Source organism: Choloepus didactylus, chromosome 9 (assembly GCF_015220235.1).
Source record: "Choloepus didactylus isolate mChoDid1 chromosome 9, mChoDid1.pri, whole genome shotgun sequence".
Taxonomy (NCBI): Eukaryota; Metazoa; Chordata; class Mammalia; order Pilosa; family Megalonychidae; genus Choloepus; species Choloepus didactylus.
The window spans coordinates 129677330-129695738 of NC_051315.1; positions in this window are offsets into that span (position 1 = coordinate 129677330).

Genomic DNA, 18409 nt, shown 5'->3' on the forward strand with positions numbered 1-18409 from the left:
CAATGTCGTGGAACATCTATGTGTGTCCCTTTAATATGAAATCTTTGTGATTGTCACTTTCACTGGAATATCTTTGTCTCATTTATGTCAATAGGTTTGCCTTCACTAAGCTCTTCTGGCTGCTAAACAGAGTTCTGGCCATGTCAGAGCACATTCCCATGGTCATTGACTTCTTTTATTTCTGCCGCAGAAGGGCAGACACTCCAGCGAACTGTTTGTCTCTGCCTAAACAAAGTTGAATCGTAACAATAATAAATATGACTATGACCACTGATGCTGCAACTTTGCAATCAGCAGGGCTCTGGGCCTTCTCTCAAGTCCCCCAGTGATGCTGTCCCCAACTGGCACAGTAACATCAGGACCAGAGCCACCCAAGCATCATGGCCATCAGCTGGACCCTCCGTTGCCCTGAGGCCTCTGCAGAGCTGCCCCAGGTTTCCAGGACCCTGTGGGTCACAGCAGACCACAGACAACATTGTGCACAACCCCCCCAGAACATAATCACGGCCTGACAACCAGGGCTGACCCTATGGAATTGGGGGAAGGGACAAGAGCAATACATCTTGGCTTATGCTCCTCCATGGAATAACGGCCACAAAAGGACCCATATGCTAAACCAAACTAGGTGACTTTCTGCTGAAGTAAATTGTTTCCAGTCTCCTTATATAATATCCCAAATGTCCAGGACATAAGAGACAATCACTCATCACACCAAGATGGGCTCTGGAATGGCACCTCTGGGGTGTCCACAGACCTTCCCAGTCCCACAGGTGGACTTGGGAAAATGCACCTGTTCTTCAGTGTTTCTGAAGTTTCCAGAGCAATGTTTCTAAAGAGAGTGACTTGGGCACCTGCACTGGGCAGGGGAAGAACAGGGGCCCTCACCAGCTCCTTCCAGGGGAGGCTGAGGGGAGGGAGTGCAGGGCCCTTGGAAGGAAGACGAAGGCGAGTGGGACGGTGAAGGGAGCCGGAGGCGCAGGCCCACTCCCCTGCCGAGCGTTTGACGAGTGTGCACACGGCGTCACCTTTCAACGATCCTGAAATTGGGCCCTTGATCCATCACATTAATGACCATTTCCCATCGAAAATGTCTTGCTTTGTGTTTGTAGGCAAGAAAGCTAAACAGACAATTTATATTACCTGCATGTCTTTTCCAAATTGAAGGAAGCATGAATGAACAGTTACCTCTAAAGAGCTAAATGTGTACAGCATCATATTGTAGTTTTAAATTTCACAACAGAAGGAAAACTGCCTCCCTTTTACCACTTGTCTAACATGTACAGCTCACACTTCGACTTGCAACATGGGTTGTGCACTGTTGTTTAGCACCTGTCTAAGCCTTGCTCAAGAGAGTGGGTATATGAGAGAGAAAAAAATGATCTACTCTTCCTTTTAGAATGAGCAAACCAGCCAAATACTTACAGAGCATCAGGAAGCAAATTACCTGGGTCACATGTCCTCAATTACCCCCATAGATATGTTTCCACTGAGTTACCAAAACCGAGGGGCAATATTCAGTGTGGACATGGATATACCTCTCAGTTTTCTGTGAGGTGTTATCCTCTTGAGCTTTAGATCACCTACCCTTCCTTTGCAGTTTCTCACACTTTTAGCAAACTCGCTTGTCTGAGCCTCACGTTAGCCTCTTTTGCACAGGTTCCGTGTCTCACCACTTGGCACTGACAGTTCTCTACCATTAGACAAGGGTTGAGGCAAGTCATTCTTGAGTTCAGTGACAGGGTCTCCACCCAGATGTGTTTGCAGAGTGCCTTCTGTTCAAAATTGTCAACCTTGCAACCAAAGTATTTCACTTTTGACTCTGGTTTTAGGAAACTTGTAGTTAATTTTGTTTTTATTTATCATTTGTGGATGACTTTCATAATCGGATTTCAAATCAATAAATTCTTGAGAAAATGATCAATTTATTAATCCTGTGAGTTGTAGCTAAATTTAACGTTAACTTGTAGTAATAACCTCGCATTAGGATGTTGCCACATCTTCTCCTGCTCCTCTTAGATGGCTTCTGCTCTTGAACCGTACTACTTTTCATTATGTTAAATCATGCAGAGCCATTAAGGCAGCAGAAAGTCATAAAAGGGTTTCCTTGAGGAGATGACCTGATTTCATAGGATTCTTCTGGCTGTTATATGGGGAATGAAATGGAATTGAGCAAGAATCAGAGGAGAGAGGCCAACCGTGAGATCTCTGCAGAGGTCTGGTAACAGAGGAGATGGAGAGCAGTCGACAGAGTCAAGACGTGTCTGGAAGTGGAATCACTAGGATTACTGATGGCGTGGGTGGGGCTGGGTGCAGGTGACCGGCTGCTGGCTGTCTTTTAGTAAGGAGGGAAGGCAGGATGAAGAGGAGGTTTGGGGAGAGGGAAGGGGTGGAAAAATCATGAGTGCCCTTCTTTATGCCAGTATTCTAGGCTTCTTTTCTCTGTGAGATTTCTGGGAGAGGAAGGAAATGAATCAGATTGGAAAGGGAGCTGGCATTTCTCAAGATCAGGGACATGTGCAATCACGAGTGTCAAGTCGTCACAGTTGGGAGTTGTGCGCCCATTGGTGAGGGATAGGATTTCCCCTCTGCTGAGCGTGGCTGGGGAGTCTCACAATGCTTGTAACCTGGAGGAAAAGCCACTTGGTCATAGCAAAAGGTGGGGTGGGGGCGGGATTGTCCTCTGAGGTCTATCTCGGTTATCCTCCACATCTCCCCCCTGCTGTCACCTTTTCTGTTCCCTCTCGGTGTGAGAAGGTAGGAGGGCCCAGTAACTCAGCTTATGCCATTTCTTAGCAATCCTGATATATAATGGACCCTCCCCTCTGGCGTGCTCCTCCTCCAGTTGTCCAGTCGAAAGTGATATTTTGGCTGGAGTTATGGAGGTGACCGCCACATTACTCTGATAACAAGGATGGCCGTCTCTATCATGTCCATGGTGGCCTTATCAGTTTCCTTCTTTGGGAGATTCTGGTCTGTCCCTTGCCCAGTGTGAGACCAAAGCTATAAAAGAGGTGTGAAGAACTGGGGACCAGCTGGGTGTCATCTCTCAAGGTGGCCCAGGACAGTGAATGGACTTCCATTGCACAGAGACCTCTGAGTTACAATTAAGAGTGAGAATAAAAGGATATCCCAAGAGCTGAGCATCTCACAGACACAGCCGTGTGGCACTCTCCCAACGCCATTAGTTGGGTAAACATCTGTTTCCACAAGATTCTGTCTTCAGTTTCACTTAGAGAGCTTTTCTAACCTAATATGTATGTCAACTCCATGGCTGTAATCACCGCTCGGGTTAACCTTCGTAAACAGTCACATTTAGATGGCTTTATGGGCTGCCTTGGAGCATCGTTGGGTTACACTAAACATGACTGATGACTGCTACGTAACTCAACTGTGCAGCCTGCTGAACTTTAGTACACACATTAACGGTGATTGAGTCTTGGCACCATCTTGCTGTTTTGGCTCTTGCGTTACGTTTAAACTATTAAGCTAGGCATAATAGCAGACATGTCTAGCAAATTACAGAGTGACCTGAACTGGTTCCAAGTTATGAACCCTTGGTGAGTTTGCTTGAAATGGAGTCCAGCAATTAGCTCTCAAGTCATTCCCTTCTCCCGTTGCCCCCCAGCCCACCCCAAGCCCTGGGGTAAGTGAAGGGATGAAGAATTAACCCAGTTTAGTTGGCCATCGAGATAAAATCCTGCATGTTGTCTTCTTTGAAACCCTGAAGAATAAATTAGCATTTTATTTTCCTTTTATCACTCTTTCCAGATGTTTTTCATCTGGAACACCATACGGGTGCAACATGAGTCAAGTTGATTTGGAGGTTTATATTATTTGATGTGTTATATTAAGTATCTTCTCCTAGCCATAACCTAAGTTATCATTGAGTTTCCTTGATATTTGTAAAACTATTTCTCTTCCTGACGGTTTGTCCTGGATTTCTCATTTGCTCAATTTCTCTCTTCGTCCTGGAGAATTCTAGTGAAGCAGACATTGCAAACTGTGGCCATAATTTCATCAAAAGCAGTCAGTTTTAGCAATGTTAAGGAAGCAGTGACCCTAATGTTTCATGTCAAGTTATGGAACTATTTGATTTTTGTTTTTCTTGTCACTGCAGATAAATCTAAAATTTCATGAAGGCAGGTAAAGTGCAGTCAGTTGTTTTTGGAGACATTATCGATACTCGCCATAATAAAAGATTAATGGGTAAAAGCAATCCTGATATATAATAAAGATTAGCCTCATTTTACGAGGTAGTCTATACTCTGGTTGAGAAGAGTTGGAGAAAAATAAATCACCCTCCCCTCTTCTGGGAGATAAGAATCTGGTGGTGTTTGATGTTGGGTACAGTATGTATTCTTTGGGGCTCTCAGTGAGAGCATTAAGGTGTTCTGTATTATTTCGCAGTTACCCTTTTTCTTTTATTAAAGAAAAAACAAACAAACACTCAAATTTATTCCAACTCCTCATTGCCTTTTTCAGAGTCAGATTGTCTGGCTCTCTTGCCAAAAACATTTCCAACTCTTTGGCATGTATGAGATGAGCAAATAAAGTACGTGACAGCCCTGAGAAAGGTGGTGCTGTATCCGAGAAGGGCCCAGGACTCAGTGGTGTGCTAGGACTGGCTTGTACCTGCTCGAGAGCTGATAGCTAAATTTTCAGGTATTGGAAGAGTTAGTTGATTTCACAGCGATATCTTGAAATTGGCCATGGTGGAAGTATTTACACCATGGTAATTGGCAAATGCTACAAATCAGGGCTCCCTGACTCCAACATTTACTAGCAGACTGCTGCCTGGAGTAGAATAGACTACAACCTGGATGCAGATGCTTCTCCATCTCTGCTGACTCAGAGGATAAAATGGGTCATTTCTGAGGAAATGATTTGGAAACAATAGGGCCTGGGTGGGGTCAGGGACTGCACCCCCTTGGTTGCTTTACCATTCGCTTCTGCAGCTGGGATTCTCTCACTCACACCCTGATACTGCTGAGTTCTAGGACTAGAGAAGCTTCTTCTACCCTCTGGGTCCTTCTCCTGTTCTCACAGTTCAGGACCCCAGAAAGTCCTGGAGAGTAGTCGATGGCCAAGTTGGCTGGTATTCAATCCGGATGCCCAAATGGGTGGTGCTTCCACAGCGACAGTCCGGGTATAAAGCAGTGCAGGAACCTGTCTAAAAGCTCTGGTGTCATCCCAGCCGCTGCTCTTACCCATATAAAAGGAAATCAAGCTAGAGGGGATGTTTTGAGGAGCCTGAGACAGGCAGTGAGGGAAGGAACTGTCTCCTTGGTTTATACCCCATGCGTGGCCTGGGCTCCAGAACGAAATGTCACAATTCATTAGCTGGTGTTTTTCCTCTGGATTTCTGAGTTACTTGCAAACCAGAATCAGATACTTTTGAATCTGGGGTTAAGTTTTCCCCACGTCCCTAAAGCAATCCACACTTCTGGCCGCATTGTAGCCGGCAAGCAACAAAGGAGCCCAAAGGCAGGCTCTCAATTTTTTTTTAAAAACTTATTTTGTTTCAGCCAACCAGCCAGCCATTTATTTGAAGAAGTCTAAACCCCCTCTGTCTTATTTCATTTCAATTAAGCATTGGCTCTTTTCTTTCCTTCCTCTTCCTGCCAGCTGAAATGACAGGATGCCATCATTTGCAGGTGGAAAGAGCACGTTTGTAGATTTCGTTTACTAAGCTGTATCCCAGGAACACTCCTGGCCGAAGAGGGAACTCCTCAAGGAGTTAGGTTTCGGTGATCCTCCCCTCCGCCCATTCTCCCACTCTTTCTACTCCTTTCATTTCAAGGGAGACTGGGCATTTTTGCAATCTCATCTTCACCATCATAATACTAATCAAGGACTTTCAAAATACCAAGCTTTCCTTTCCTTTTACTAGTCTTATGCTCATTTTTGTGGTTTCACAATCTGAACAAAGCAGATGCTTTGGAAAAAAGGAAAGTCATGGAATCATTGAAGGTTATAGCCTTTTGGTTAGAGGGGCCCCTACTCAAACCCTTTGACCTGGGGGTCCTCAAGCTGGGGTGACTGTGCCTCCAAGGGAAAGCTGGCAATGGCTGGAGGCATTTTCAGTTATGGTGAAGCTGCTAAATGTCCTGCAATGCACAGGACAGAGCCTTCTGGACCCAGGAATTATCCAGCCCCAAATGTCCATTGTGCCAAAATTGAGAGTCCCAGGCCCACCCAAAGAATGAAATCCTTCCAGCTCCAGATTGCACAGCTCTGCAGAAGGAGCAGCCCAAGAAACGGTCCACGGGAGGAGCATTACCAAACCTGAGCTCACCCACAGCAGAGAGAGCAGGTGGTGAATTGTCACAGCAAGAAGGGCCAACGGACCCCAGAAAACTCATCTGGGGAGAGGGAAGACGAGGGGATACCTGATAGTTATCTCCAGTGCTTAGAAGGGCATAAGCAGATTAAAAGAGATCAGACTTAATCTACCTGATTCCAGAGGGCAGCTTTAGAAAACTGGGCAGAAGCTGTTATGAGGTCACATTGGCTCGGTGAGGAAGGACTTATTAAGTCTCATCTAAGGAATGTTCCTGAGCTCCCCCTCCTCCATTAGTTCTCAGGAAGCATTCGGCCAAGAAAATCTTGAGGTCTCATTCACGTGCTTTTGTTTACTCGTGTCTCCAGCCCCCTGCTCAATCCTGTTTCGTGCGGTTGATTTTTTGGCCCAAGCAGAGTTCACACTGGGCAGCAAGGAGAAGTGAGGACTCTGGAACGTGAAATTCCGGGAGCAGCTCTGTGCGGTGCTTAAAGTTCAAGAGCACAACGGCAGAGCTCAATAAACTCCTGGCTCTCCTTCCTGTTGGACGGGCCTCAGCATCTGTCAGTGGAACAGGCTGTCGTGGCCAAACCTATGAATCTCGCCCACACGGGAAAAGGGAAGGGCAAAGCATTAATCTAAAGTTTAGGATGCAAGTGGGGAATGTGTGCGGATAGCTTGCGAGGTATCAGTTGCTCTCCCAGAGCCTCTGGATTGCACTGCAGTAAAATACGGAGCCTCCTGCACTGGGCCGAGCAGGTCAGAGTGTCTCCTGGGGCCGTCTTTGAAAGGTGGCCCAAACCACAGCCCTAATCACTGAGGCACGTGGCTGACATTTTAGCAAGCCTGTTTGGACTCGGCTTGCTCATGGAATGGAAACTCGGGAATCATTTCATTCTGTGGCTTTGGAAAATTGTACTTCTTTCTCTCTCATCTCCTACTTCATCCAGCTCATCAGCAAACACACTGTTCGGGCATATGTTGCACAACTCGGCGGGATGTTTGTTGACACAGCAGCATCCAGTGGTTGGCGACCAGCGGCAGAGCTGAATGCTCTTTTTCTGTGGGGGTCGGTCTCTGGAATTTTGGCACAATTGTGGGTGTTGCTATAATAATAATGTTTTACATCAATGATGCTTCTTTCATCCAGATGGGTTCTTAAGCACTCTACAAGCTTTATGAAGTAATTATAGCAAGTTATAATGATTTAATTTGTCTATTACTAAGCATAGTTTCTGGATGAATCATGGGGTTTTGCCCACACACAGTAACAGGGTATATAGATGATGGACAACCTCAACTCTGGGGTTTAAGAAAAGTTTCAAAGGAACCAGGTTTTGGTTTGAATTGAAAAAAGCACTAAGGCCAGTGGCCTTCCACTGTAAGCCGAGCCAGTGTGATGATGTACAAGAGTCTGTGAAAGCATTTTACACCTCTAGGAGTGACTTTTTTTTTTCCCAACCTGTCCACAGAGCCATGTGGAATCCCAATTTAAAGACCAGGAAAAGCTCAAAGCAGACAGTGAGTCCGGAGGGTTGGACCTCAGGGGTCTTAGAGCAAAAGGGTGTGAGAATTTCCCCACCTGTGCCTCTGAGAACCCCTCCAAGCACTTCTGCGTGGGAGCTGGAGGGTGAAGGGGCCCCGAGAGGGGAGCTCCTGGTTCTGACTGCTCTGCCTCCAACTGGCTTCACATATCAGGCTTCAATAGAGGATTTCAGATGAAGAAAAGATTCCACTGCTGAAGAAAAGAAAAAGGTAGCTTGTAAACCTGATGGGTGCAGTCCTTGATTTTATAGGTAATGACCAGAGAGGTTATGTGAGTGGTTTGAGGTCTCACAGCTAATAGTTGGCCAAGCTGAAGCTGGATGGAGCTCCCTGTCCCTCCCTGGGGCCGATTTCAGAAGGAAGGGCAGCTCCTTCAGGGGCTGCAGGACCCACCTGGGGTAGTCTTCTTAAGAAGAACCACCTTCCTCTTCCTTAAAGTTTAGAGATGGCACATGGGTTGTGTGCTGTGGGGTAGGGAGTGGTTGGTTCCGCTGGCAGACCTGAGTGGAGAGAGAAAGCCAAGGGCAGGCGAAGAGGATGCAGACTTGAGTTGCTCTGATGTGGCTTTGTCACTGGTAGCCACAACACAACGGCCAAGCGGCCTCGCTGTGTTCAGTCCCTCTCTGTGACAGGTGACCCATGAGACACACACATGCCGTATCTCTTCATCCTCTCTACGTCCACGGGAGCAACTGTTCTCAGCTCCGTCTTGCAGCCGAGTACATGGAGTTTTAAAGAAGCTGAATAATTTGCACAAAGACACATGGCTTTGACGACCTGTACCCTCTGCTCTTGCCCGCTGCCCCCGTCGGCCGTGAGAGGGGGTGCTGGCCTGCGCTTCCTTACTGCCCTTGAGTTTCTTCGGGGCAGGGTGGGCCCTGTTTGTCTTCTCACTCCCAGAACCTGGCCTGGCACCTGGAACATGGCGAGAACTGGAAGGATGGCCCTTCGTATTTATCTGAGTTCGGCCCATTTGACCTTGAAGACTAACCTCAGTGGGCCCGGGGTCATGGCTGCACTGGTTTACCGTTCCCCGCTGCAGGCAGGACTTGTGCATCCCTTCACTGGAATATGCCTGTGGTCAGCAGAATCATGAAGGGGGGGGGGGGCAGGAAATAAGGGGTTTGGGTGGCTTCTAGAAGCTGGAAAAGGCAAGGAAACAGAATCCCCTAGAGCCTCTAGAAGGAACGCAGCTCTGCTGATACCTTGATTTTAGCCCAGTGAGTGCTGCCATACTCCTGACCTCCAGAATTGTAAGATAATAGATTTGGGTTATTTGGACAACTAAGTTTGTGATAAATTGTTACAGCAGTGACAGGAAACCAATACACTGCTCCGCAGCATCATGGGTAATTGGGCGCCTGGCAGCTTCCCACGGTTTTGGAGGGAAGCTGAGGAGAGGCTGGCTCCTGCTTGGGTGGGGTGAGTTTTGCCTGTGGCCCCTCCTCCTTTGGAGGCCCCAGGAGCTGGGACTGGATCGGTTCTGATCACTGTCCCTGCTGACCCCAAGTCTCGGCTAAGATGGAAGGAAAATCCGGTTTACCGCCCCAGCCACACATTGGGCGCGGTCACCTGTGCGTTTCGATGGATCCCGCGACAGAATCCATGCACGTTTTGCAAATGGCCGTTATTTCCCAAGCGAACAGTCAGAGGCTGGGTCAAGGTGGTCGCAAATCTCCGACTCGGAGGCTCTGTGTGTTTCTCTCGGCCGATACCCATCTGTCCGATCATTCATTCAGCAGGTGTCCTTGGTCCCCCACCGTGAGCTGGGCACAAAGGCTAAGATTCAGACAGCACAGCTGCATTCCTACATCTTCAAAACGCACACCCTCTAATCCAGGGGCCACGGCCCTAAATGCCCCAGGCCAGGCAGCCAACAGGGAGCAGTGGGGGGTGTAGGTGGAGTGGGGGGATGGACGAGGATGACCAGGGACCTGCCTGTTGGGCCCATCTGACTGTCGCCATGCAAAGATGCAGGCCCTGGAGCTTTAGAAATGTGAGCCATCTTTGATATATTGTAAATTAAAATTAATTTACAAAATATTGGCAACTAATTCAATTCTTAAAAAAATAGTGGGGACACACAGAACACTTCTGGGGACCGGATTCCACCCACTGGCCCTGAGTTCCCAGCCTGTGGCCTGGTCAGGGCTGGCTTTGTTCAGGTGGGTCACATGGCTGGTTTCACCCGGGAAAGAAGGAGCAGAGGCCATTCGAGCAACGTGGGGCCACTCGTCACTGGGTCTGGATGGAATCTGCAGGCTGCTGACAGCAGTGACTGGGGTGAGGGGTAGGGACACAGTTGCACACAGACTGTGATTTGTGGCTGAGACGAGAGCTTTAATGGGGAATTTCTACATTTACTGATAGAATTGTGTTGCTGTTCTTAGTAGAATGGAAAAAATAACAGTTCAAGGCAAAGGAAATCTCTCTCTCTCCTTCTTGATTTAAGTCCTTTTCCTTAGGAAGTCAAAGATGAATCGTTTTCTCTTGTGCTGAAGTTTTGAGTGACCCGTGGGTCACAGCTTACGCTCTTGGGTAAATCTGCGCACGGTGGGTTTTTCTAGTCTGGTTTAACCAGCCACAGTCATGTTCTTGGTGTAACCCAAACTGCACACCTGGGGAAACCACCACTGCCACTGGGTGGAGCTGGCAGTTGGAGGGGAGATTGAGATGGGCTTCGCCTTCTCCATCCACAGGGAGAGGTGGGGAGAAGCGGGGCTGCCGGACCCACTGCCGGCGGACAGCTTCTCGCTGGAATGCAGAAGGGGTGTGTGGGAGTCCTCGGCAGTGTCCCCCGTCTTCTTCCAGGGTCTAGTAGGGTTGCCCTGTTGACGCCCATAGGACCTGGTTAGTCCTGACTTGTGAGCAGAAGTGAAGTGCATCGTTTCAAGGTGGGGCACTTGTTTGCTGGGTCCAGGCCCTCCAGAGCTCTTTTGTCCCTGAGTCTGGTTCTGAGATGGAGGTTCAGAGCAACTGTGAGCCCCTAGCTGATCTCAGGGACATGTGTGGTTTAGGTGCTGGGATGTGGGGTTGTTTGTCACACAGCACAGCCTAGTGTCTCCTGACTGATACATGGATGGCTGCTCTGTCGTCCACTGCTCCTGCCTCTCACTGGTTAGTAGTCCACGTGACAAGCATCAAGACCCCATCTTTCTCTGGGGCTCCTGTCAGCTGAGTTGCATGTTCAGGCTGCCTGTGAGGCTTTCTAGCAGCCAAATCACAGTCCATGTCCCCTCCCGGCTGACCACGGGAAGTCCACTCTCTTACCAGGTTCCCCGTGGCAGGTTTTCTGGGAGAAACTGAGCATGCTAACGTGTTCCCCAGCGGCCTTGGTGCTCATTTGTACAGCAGCCAGCAGTCCCCCCCTGAACTGCACTCTGTGCTTCTGCGGGTCCTCTCTGGACTCCTTCAGTTCAGCTTCTCTGGGGCTGAACCCTCTCCGAACCCACCTTCTCCCCACCTCAGGTGCAACCCCCCTCCATCAGTGACTCAAAGCACATCCAAGACGGAGCTGTCATAGGCACGAAGCTCGACGGAGAAACAACAGCAGGTTACGACGCAGAAACATAAACTTAATGGTGACCGCTGGACCATGTGTTAAGTTGAGTAGATGCAGGAAGAGCGGAGGTGATTTCACGTCCAGTAAACCTGTACAGCATCGACATGACGGCTTCCATTAAACCAGCCCCTCTGCGACCTGGGGACGGGAGGGGGCCCCATGAGCACATCCCCCATGCTATGGGGATTTGGGGGGTGACCCCACATTAGAAGCATAAAACTCCATGGCTCACCTGTGTGCGTGTGAGTGTGAGTGCGTGTGGCTGCTGGATGTAATTCCTGCGTCACCCCACCATCCTCCAAGAAGGAGAGACACGCTCTCGACATGCCTCAGAAGTTCAGACAAGGGCTAGAACCCTCCACACCCTGGTGGGAAACAACTAAGAGGCTGACCTTTCTGGGCAAGGGTGTGGAAAGGGGGTGGCTGGTGTTTGTGCCGGGATTGGCCTGACACCAGCACTGGGTGGAATGGTGTGGTAGAGTTTTTAAATTTCCTCCGGCGGCCCTAGTAAAACCAGAGGTGGAGGGTGTTCTCATGAACATTTAGTTCATGTGAAGAAATGAAAGAGCATAATAATTGCCCTTCACATCTGCATGATTATTATTGGTTATTTGCATAATGAGAAAACACGAGGAAGAAATTAACCTGGTTGAGAAAGAGGAAGAAATTAACCTGGTTGAGTAAAAGGAACTGGGATTTCCCAGAGTAGATGAGCCAAAGAGCTTCCAAATGCCGCTTCCAGATGCAGCCTGCAGCCTGCTGTGTCCAGCCTGCCTGGAGAACATCAAGGTGCGGGTTTCTGGAGGCCACACAGATGCACAGGTGTAAAGAATTGGAGAGGGCGGCACTGCAGCGGGGAGCAGCTGGGAATCTGCTTCTTTAGTAATAAGAATGGCCAACGTTCACCTGCGGCCTCCTCGGGGCTAGACACTGTGTGCTTTGGGTGTTTTATCTCCCTTTGACCCCAGGTTTGTGACCCCTCCTGTTGCTGCCGGGACAACGTCTTAGTCAGCGGGGGCTGCATAACAAATGCCACGGAGCGGCTGGCTCAAGCCACAGGCACTGGTTGTCTCACGGTTTGGGAGGACGGGAGTGCAAAATCCAGTGGCCGGCAGGGTCCTACTTTCTCGGATGCCTGGAGGGGCTGGTGGTGGGTAGCCAGCAGGCCATGGCTCCAGCTCTGCCTCTGTCTGTCACATAGTGTCTGTCTGTCTGTCTGTCTCCTCCTCCTGACTGTGAGCAATTCCCCTGCCTACAAGAACTGCAGCCTTAGTGGGTTGTGGCCCCTCCTGGTTCAGTTTGGCCTCACCCTAACTGCTGTCTTCAAAGGCCCTGTTTACAAATGGGTTCACACCCAGAAGCCTGGAGATTGGGACCTGAGCCTGTCTTTGTAGGGGGCGGGATTCAATCCATAACCTATGGTTGGGGACCACCGCCACGGGGGAGTCACAGGCCTGGGTGCTGCTTCCAGCCCTGACTCAGAGCAGCTGCCCAGCCCTGGACAGGTTTTCCAGGCTCCTCTTTCTCACTATGCACTGTGAGGGGGACCTGGCCCCCTCTAATGTCCCCTGTGGTGGGAAGTGGCAGGTACCATCCTCAGACCTCGGACCTCAGTGATCACGGTGCATTGCCAGGGGAGCCAATAGCTTCCTAAATAGGAAGACGGTCAGCATTTGTTTGCACTTGAATAGCTGTGCTAATGTGTGTTTCCTGCTCCCCACCCCAACTTCCAAGAACTGACTTTCCCAAAGCCGCACAGCACGGCCCAGCTCTGACCCCAGGAAATCTCGCCTGGCCACAGCCAGGCTGCTCTCCTGCAACTCTGTGGCCACAGGCGTGGAGAACAGTGCACTCGTGGAAAGCTGTGTGGGTTGGCCCCTGGGGTCTCGTTGCCACGCGTGGCTTCCAGTTGCCACGTTTTCTCCATGGCCCTGTTGGCAGGCGTTCATTTCCCACCTGAAGACCAGTTAGAGAGTCCAGACGGTCTTCCCACTTGCTGAAAGCATATCTTACAGGCAAATATCCCCCAACGCCACGACTGCACTGCTTTATTAAAATGTATGTATTTTTTGACCTTTTATTTTTCTCCTCTTTGCCCATCCAGAAAATGTGCAACTCGGTCCAGAGATCATTCTTGACCATTCCCTGCAGCCCATCATGGAGGAATTTAATCATCTGGTAAACATATCTGGAAACATACCTCCAAGAATTTATTTGTACCCAAGAATCAGAACGCTTGATGAATTTAAACTCGGACACACAGGGATTGAGGTTTGCTGCTGAAATTACCCAACGGTATTTTTTGAATGTCGTACCATTTTCTGTTTCTTGGAAGCAGTTGATAGGGATCAAGTTATGCACTGAGGCTGATTAAAGAAAGCCATTACGAAACATTAATTCTAGAGGACAAGTGATGGCTTAAGCAATAGTTTGGAGCTATTTCCTTCCAGAAATGTATTGCTTTATCTGCATTCTCACTTGTAGTGTTTTTTTAGAAAAGTGGTTATTTGAAAAAGAATGCTCCTTGGATCTGTGCTTTCATTTTACAGAAAAGTAAGTGAGGCCCAGCGAGGGGTGGGAACTCTCCCACACAATTATTTCATGACAGAGGTGGGAGGAGATTCCAGAAACTCTGAGTCCAAGTCTTGGGAACTTTCCCTGCACCCTGCTATCTCCCCTGATTGATTTCCTGACACAGCGTGAATGTCCTGCTAGTTAAAGACGGTAATTGCCTGTAATCGCCTCGTGTCATGTCTTCATAAAATTTCAAGTCAAAATGCACACTTTGAAAGATGGGAAAGTTTTCAATTTGCAGTTCTAAACTTTCTTCCACTCAAGGAAAATCATGATTTCTTTATAAGACAATAGACTTTAAGATACATTTAATTTGATTGTAGCCATAGCCTTCTTGTTATCAACTCAGAGAAAACCGCTATTTTAGCCACGCAAAGGAGTTCAGTATGGCTCTAGTGTTTTTCTGCATGCATTTATGGAAGGGAATCTTGGTTTCTTTCCATTTTATCTGTCAAGGTGGGGTTGATTTTGTGATTTTTAGCCTATTTACATCCAGTCATATTAATTGTAGGAAAATGGAGGTAGACTTATGGCCCTTTATTTTACTTCTTTCTTCTGCTTTTCTCTATAATGCAGTGATATTAAGGATAGAATAAATAAATGAAGGCATGCAAATTTAGCTTAACAGTTGGCTCAGAATAACAGAACCCTTTTATGTTCTCACTAGAGTTCTCTATACATGTATCATGATGCCAAGGGTTGGCGAATAAGCCAAGTTTGGATTAAGTTACAGCCAAGTATGTTGCCTTTGCCCATTCAATTTATTCTTGGCAAATGTCAGAGAGTATTTATAATAAAGTCCCATTTCGAAAATTCTATTGCCCCAGCGGAGTTCTAATAACACTGGGTATTTATTTAATGTCTAACTCTGGGAGTTCAAAGCCCTCTGCAGACATTCCTTGACAGATCTTTATCCTCCCTGCCAGATTTCACCAATTGGAAAAGTCAATTGAGGCACGAAAACGTGCCCGAGATCACCCAGGAAGACCAAGGAATACCCCAGATTAATCACCCTGCTCTTGACGTGTAGATGTTTCTGGGCCTTAGACGGTGATGCATTCTCAACCTCTTATCTGCAAGCTGTTGAATGGAGGGTATTTGTTTATTTCCCCATGGAGATGTTTAAATAAGGAAAGTAGAAACCCCACAATTACTTCTGTTTGTATGTCATAGCACTAATTGGGTAAAGTATCTTTTAAATACTTTGATTCTTGGCAATGAAGTTAATTAACATTTTGGTAGCTGGAAAGTAGACAGTTTGGGAGAACGCCCCATTCAGATAAGCCAATGGTAGTGATTTCTCCAAGGCCTCCAAAGTAGATTCATACTTGCTGCCTGTTGTGTGTGTTGGGGGATGGGAGCGGGGGTGGACAGGGGAACCCCCAGGCTGTGGCCTAGATACTGGAGACACCACCAAAGGGAGGTGTTCAAGAATCTCTGTGGCATCTTCAACTACTTGAAAGGTATCAATGAGAACATTATTATCATTCAATTATCTTCTGTTCTTGGACCCTGACTGTAAGATGGTTATTTAGCATTTCCTTGGCACTTTTTGCTTGCCAAGCTATACTTTGATTAAACTCTATATCTTAACAAAGTTGGAGAACATGCCACATGGACCTTGTTGACAATGATTAAAAGAAGGAGGCTAAGGTTGGTGTGTTGGACGGGTGATGCCTGGGGTCAGGCCAACGGCTTCCCTGTTTTCCACGCACAGTGAAGGAGCGAGTGTTTTGCCAACTGCTTCTCCCAAGTTCAGTGTGGAAAGGCCATTTCAGTGTCTTGCCCGGAAATCTCAAAGGCAACATCTGCTCCCACAGCCTTGACATGTGTGTGGGAGACCACGCAAAGGAAAAGGCTCTTCTGTTTGCTACCTGCTCATTTACAAACAACCCATGGTCTGACCGTCCTCTCAGTGAAGGTTTGCAGGAGTCAGAAGCTAAGCTTGCACCACCATTTCCCATGTTTTTCCTTTTCTGACATCTGAGGCATTAAATAATGGAATGTACAGCAGTTGGGGCCAGTTATATGTATTGGATTGAGGGGTGTATAGGGTGAGTTAAGAGGGAGACTCTGGGGCTAGTCTGAGTTTGAATGTTGGCCCCACTCACCGGCTGTATGACTGGAAAAAAGTCACCTGGCCACCATGTGCCTCAGCTTTCTCACCTGTAAAACAGGAAGAATAATAATAATACCTGCTTGCTGAGAAGTAAAAAGATCAATATGAGACTGTTGGCCTATAATTAGCTGTTAGTAGTACTGGCTGTTACTATTAGTCCTATAAATGCAGTGGGGTAGGTGTAGCTGCCCAGCTTTTGTCTCTCCTTGAAACTGATAGAAAAAATAAAAACTAAGACGAAAATGGGGACAAATGTCATCAGGATGGAAACAAGAGGAGGGGAGACTCTGAGGCTGAGAACTTTGAGGATTTTCCTTTGGGCACAATGTCCGTGGGACAAGATTGCAGAAGACACCCTAGGCCACCACGTCTTTCCCAAGAGAGGGGTGAGAGCTGTGGGTTCCGGGAGTGGGGTCTTCCAGGGAGAGCCAGGGCAGACTCCTCTTGGCTCCCTTCGTCCCTCCCCAGAGAGGCCGAGCCAGCCAGGAAGGCTGGATGGAAACCTGTTGGCGTAGGGCTTGTCTCCAAGGGGCTCCTCCTGACCTGACAGGATCACATCAGGCTCACTGAGCACTTTTGTGATCCCCATCTCATCCGAGGGGGGGGACGTACTCCCCTACACTCCCCCAACGCGGCTGGTGTGGTGCCAGAAAGGATGCCAGCCAAAGCCACCCCACGTGCTGGAGGGATGGCCGGGATGGGCCAAATGGCCAGATGTGGGAAGCTGGGTGTTGCTGTGAGCATTTCTTCAACCAGGGAAGACGTCAGGCCGAGAGCAGGGACCCACCCAGGCCCCACACGCTCTTAGGCTGCTGAGGCCCAGCTCCCAGGCTGGACCTGCCGCTGCCTGCCCTGCGGCTGGAGGTCCAAGGCCACAAAGTAAGGGTGCCAGGAGAGAGGAGGGGCCTGAAGAGCATCCACTCACGCTGTTTGGGGTCAGATAGCATCCTGGATCCACTCGAAGCAACACAAGTACCCATGAGAAGATTCTGTAGCGTAAGAGAGGGAGATGAACTCATATTGCAATTAACAGGGAGGAAACATCTTTTTGAAAAATATTATTGCAGGAAGGAGGAGGGAAAATTTAGACAGTATTTTCTTTCCTCTTTTATAGACTTTCCAGTAAGATATGAACTAGAAGATAACATGGAGGTAATAGAGGAAATGGCAGACTTAAGTAAGGATGGAGAGAGAGAAAGCTGTAACAGAATTTAAAATGGGATTAGAAAGGGTAGAAGTCAATAATAATTCAGACAGTTGAATCAGGCAATCTCTAGGAGTGCTTCCAGAATGAGTAAAACTGGAAAAAGAAAGGAAGAATATTAGTAAAAGTATAATAGAAATTGATGATAGGTAGTGGTGTTTTCATGCACTGGTAATTTTTGTTCCTAAAGAAAAATATTCAACAAGTAGAAGAATGCTATTCAAACAGATTGCAGAATTATTTTGCCTTGGACCTTAAACCTAAAGCCAAACAGCAGCAATAACAAAAAATGTAATTAATCCGAAGGAAAGGAGATATGCCAAAATAAATAGCAGTGGCAGATAATTCCTTGATTTTTAAGAGACCATGTAAGAAAACAAACAAAAAAAAAGTAAGGAGAGTAAAGATCTGAATAATACAATTAATAAGTTCGAATTGAGACCTAAGAATCTATAAGTGTGCTCTACAAAGGAAGAATCCAGAATCTTCTAACTTCCCCATAGAACATATCCAAAAATTAAGCGTATATTTAACTATTTTAAAAAACTCAATAAATTTCAAAGGGCAGAAAAAGTACCCTCCACGTTCTTTGACCACAGTGCAGTAGAACTAGAGCTAAATAATGAAGATATAAACAGGAAACTCCAGCCAATAGAAAAATTGAAACAAAGGTAGACAAAAAAAAAAAATTCTTAAATAGCTGTTGGGGCAAAGATGAACTCAAAATCACACAGTTTAAACTACTGAAATATATTATTTTATGCAAAAATTCAACTTCAGAAATGAACGATGTATATTGCACATTGATTACAACAGTGAAAAAGTGGAACATCCAAAATACCTAACACTGAGGTGTTGGTTAAAAGCGTCATGGCACACCCTTTCAAAGGAACACTATGTGTCCATTGTCTTATTGACTCGAAAAGATGCCTACAATATGTTGTTGTGCTGGTTTGAATGTATTGTGTCCCCCAAATGCCATTATCTTTGTAGTCTTGTGGGGCAGACGTTTTGATGCTGGTTGGATTTGTTGGAATGTGCCCCACCCAGCTGTGGGTGATGATTGGCATGAGATGTTCCCATGGAGGCATGGCCCTGCCCATTCAGGGTGGGCCTTGACCAGTG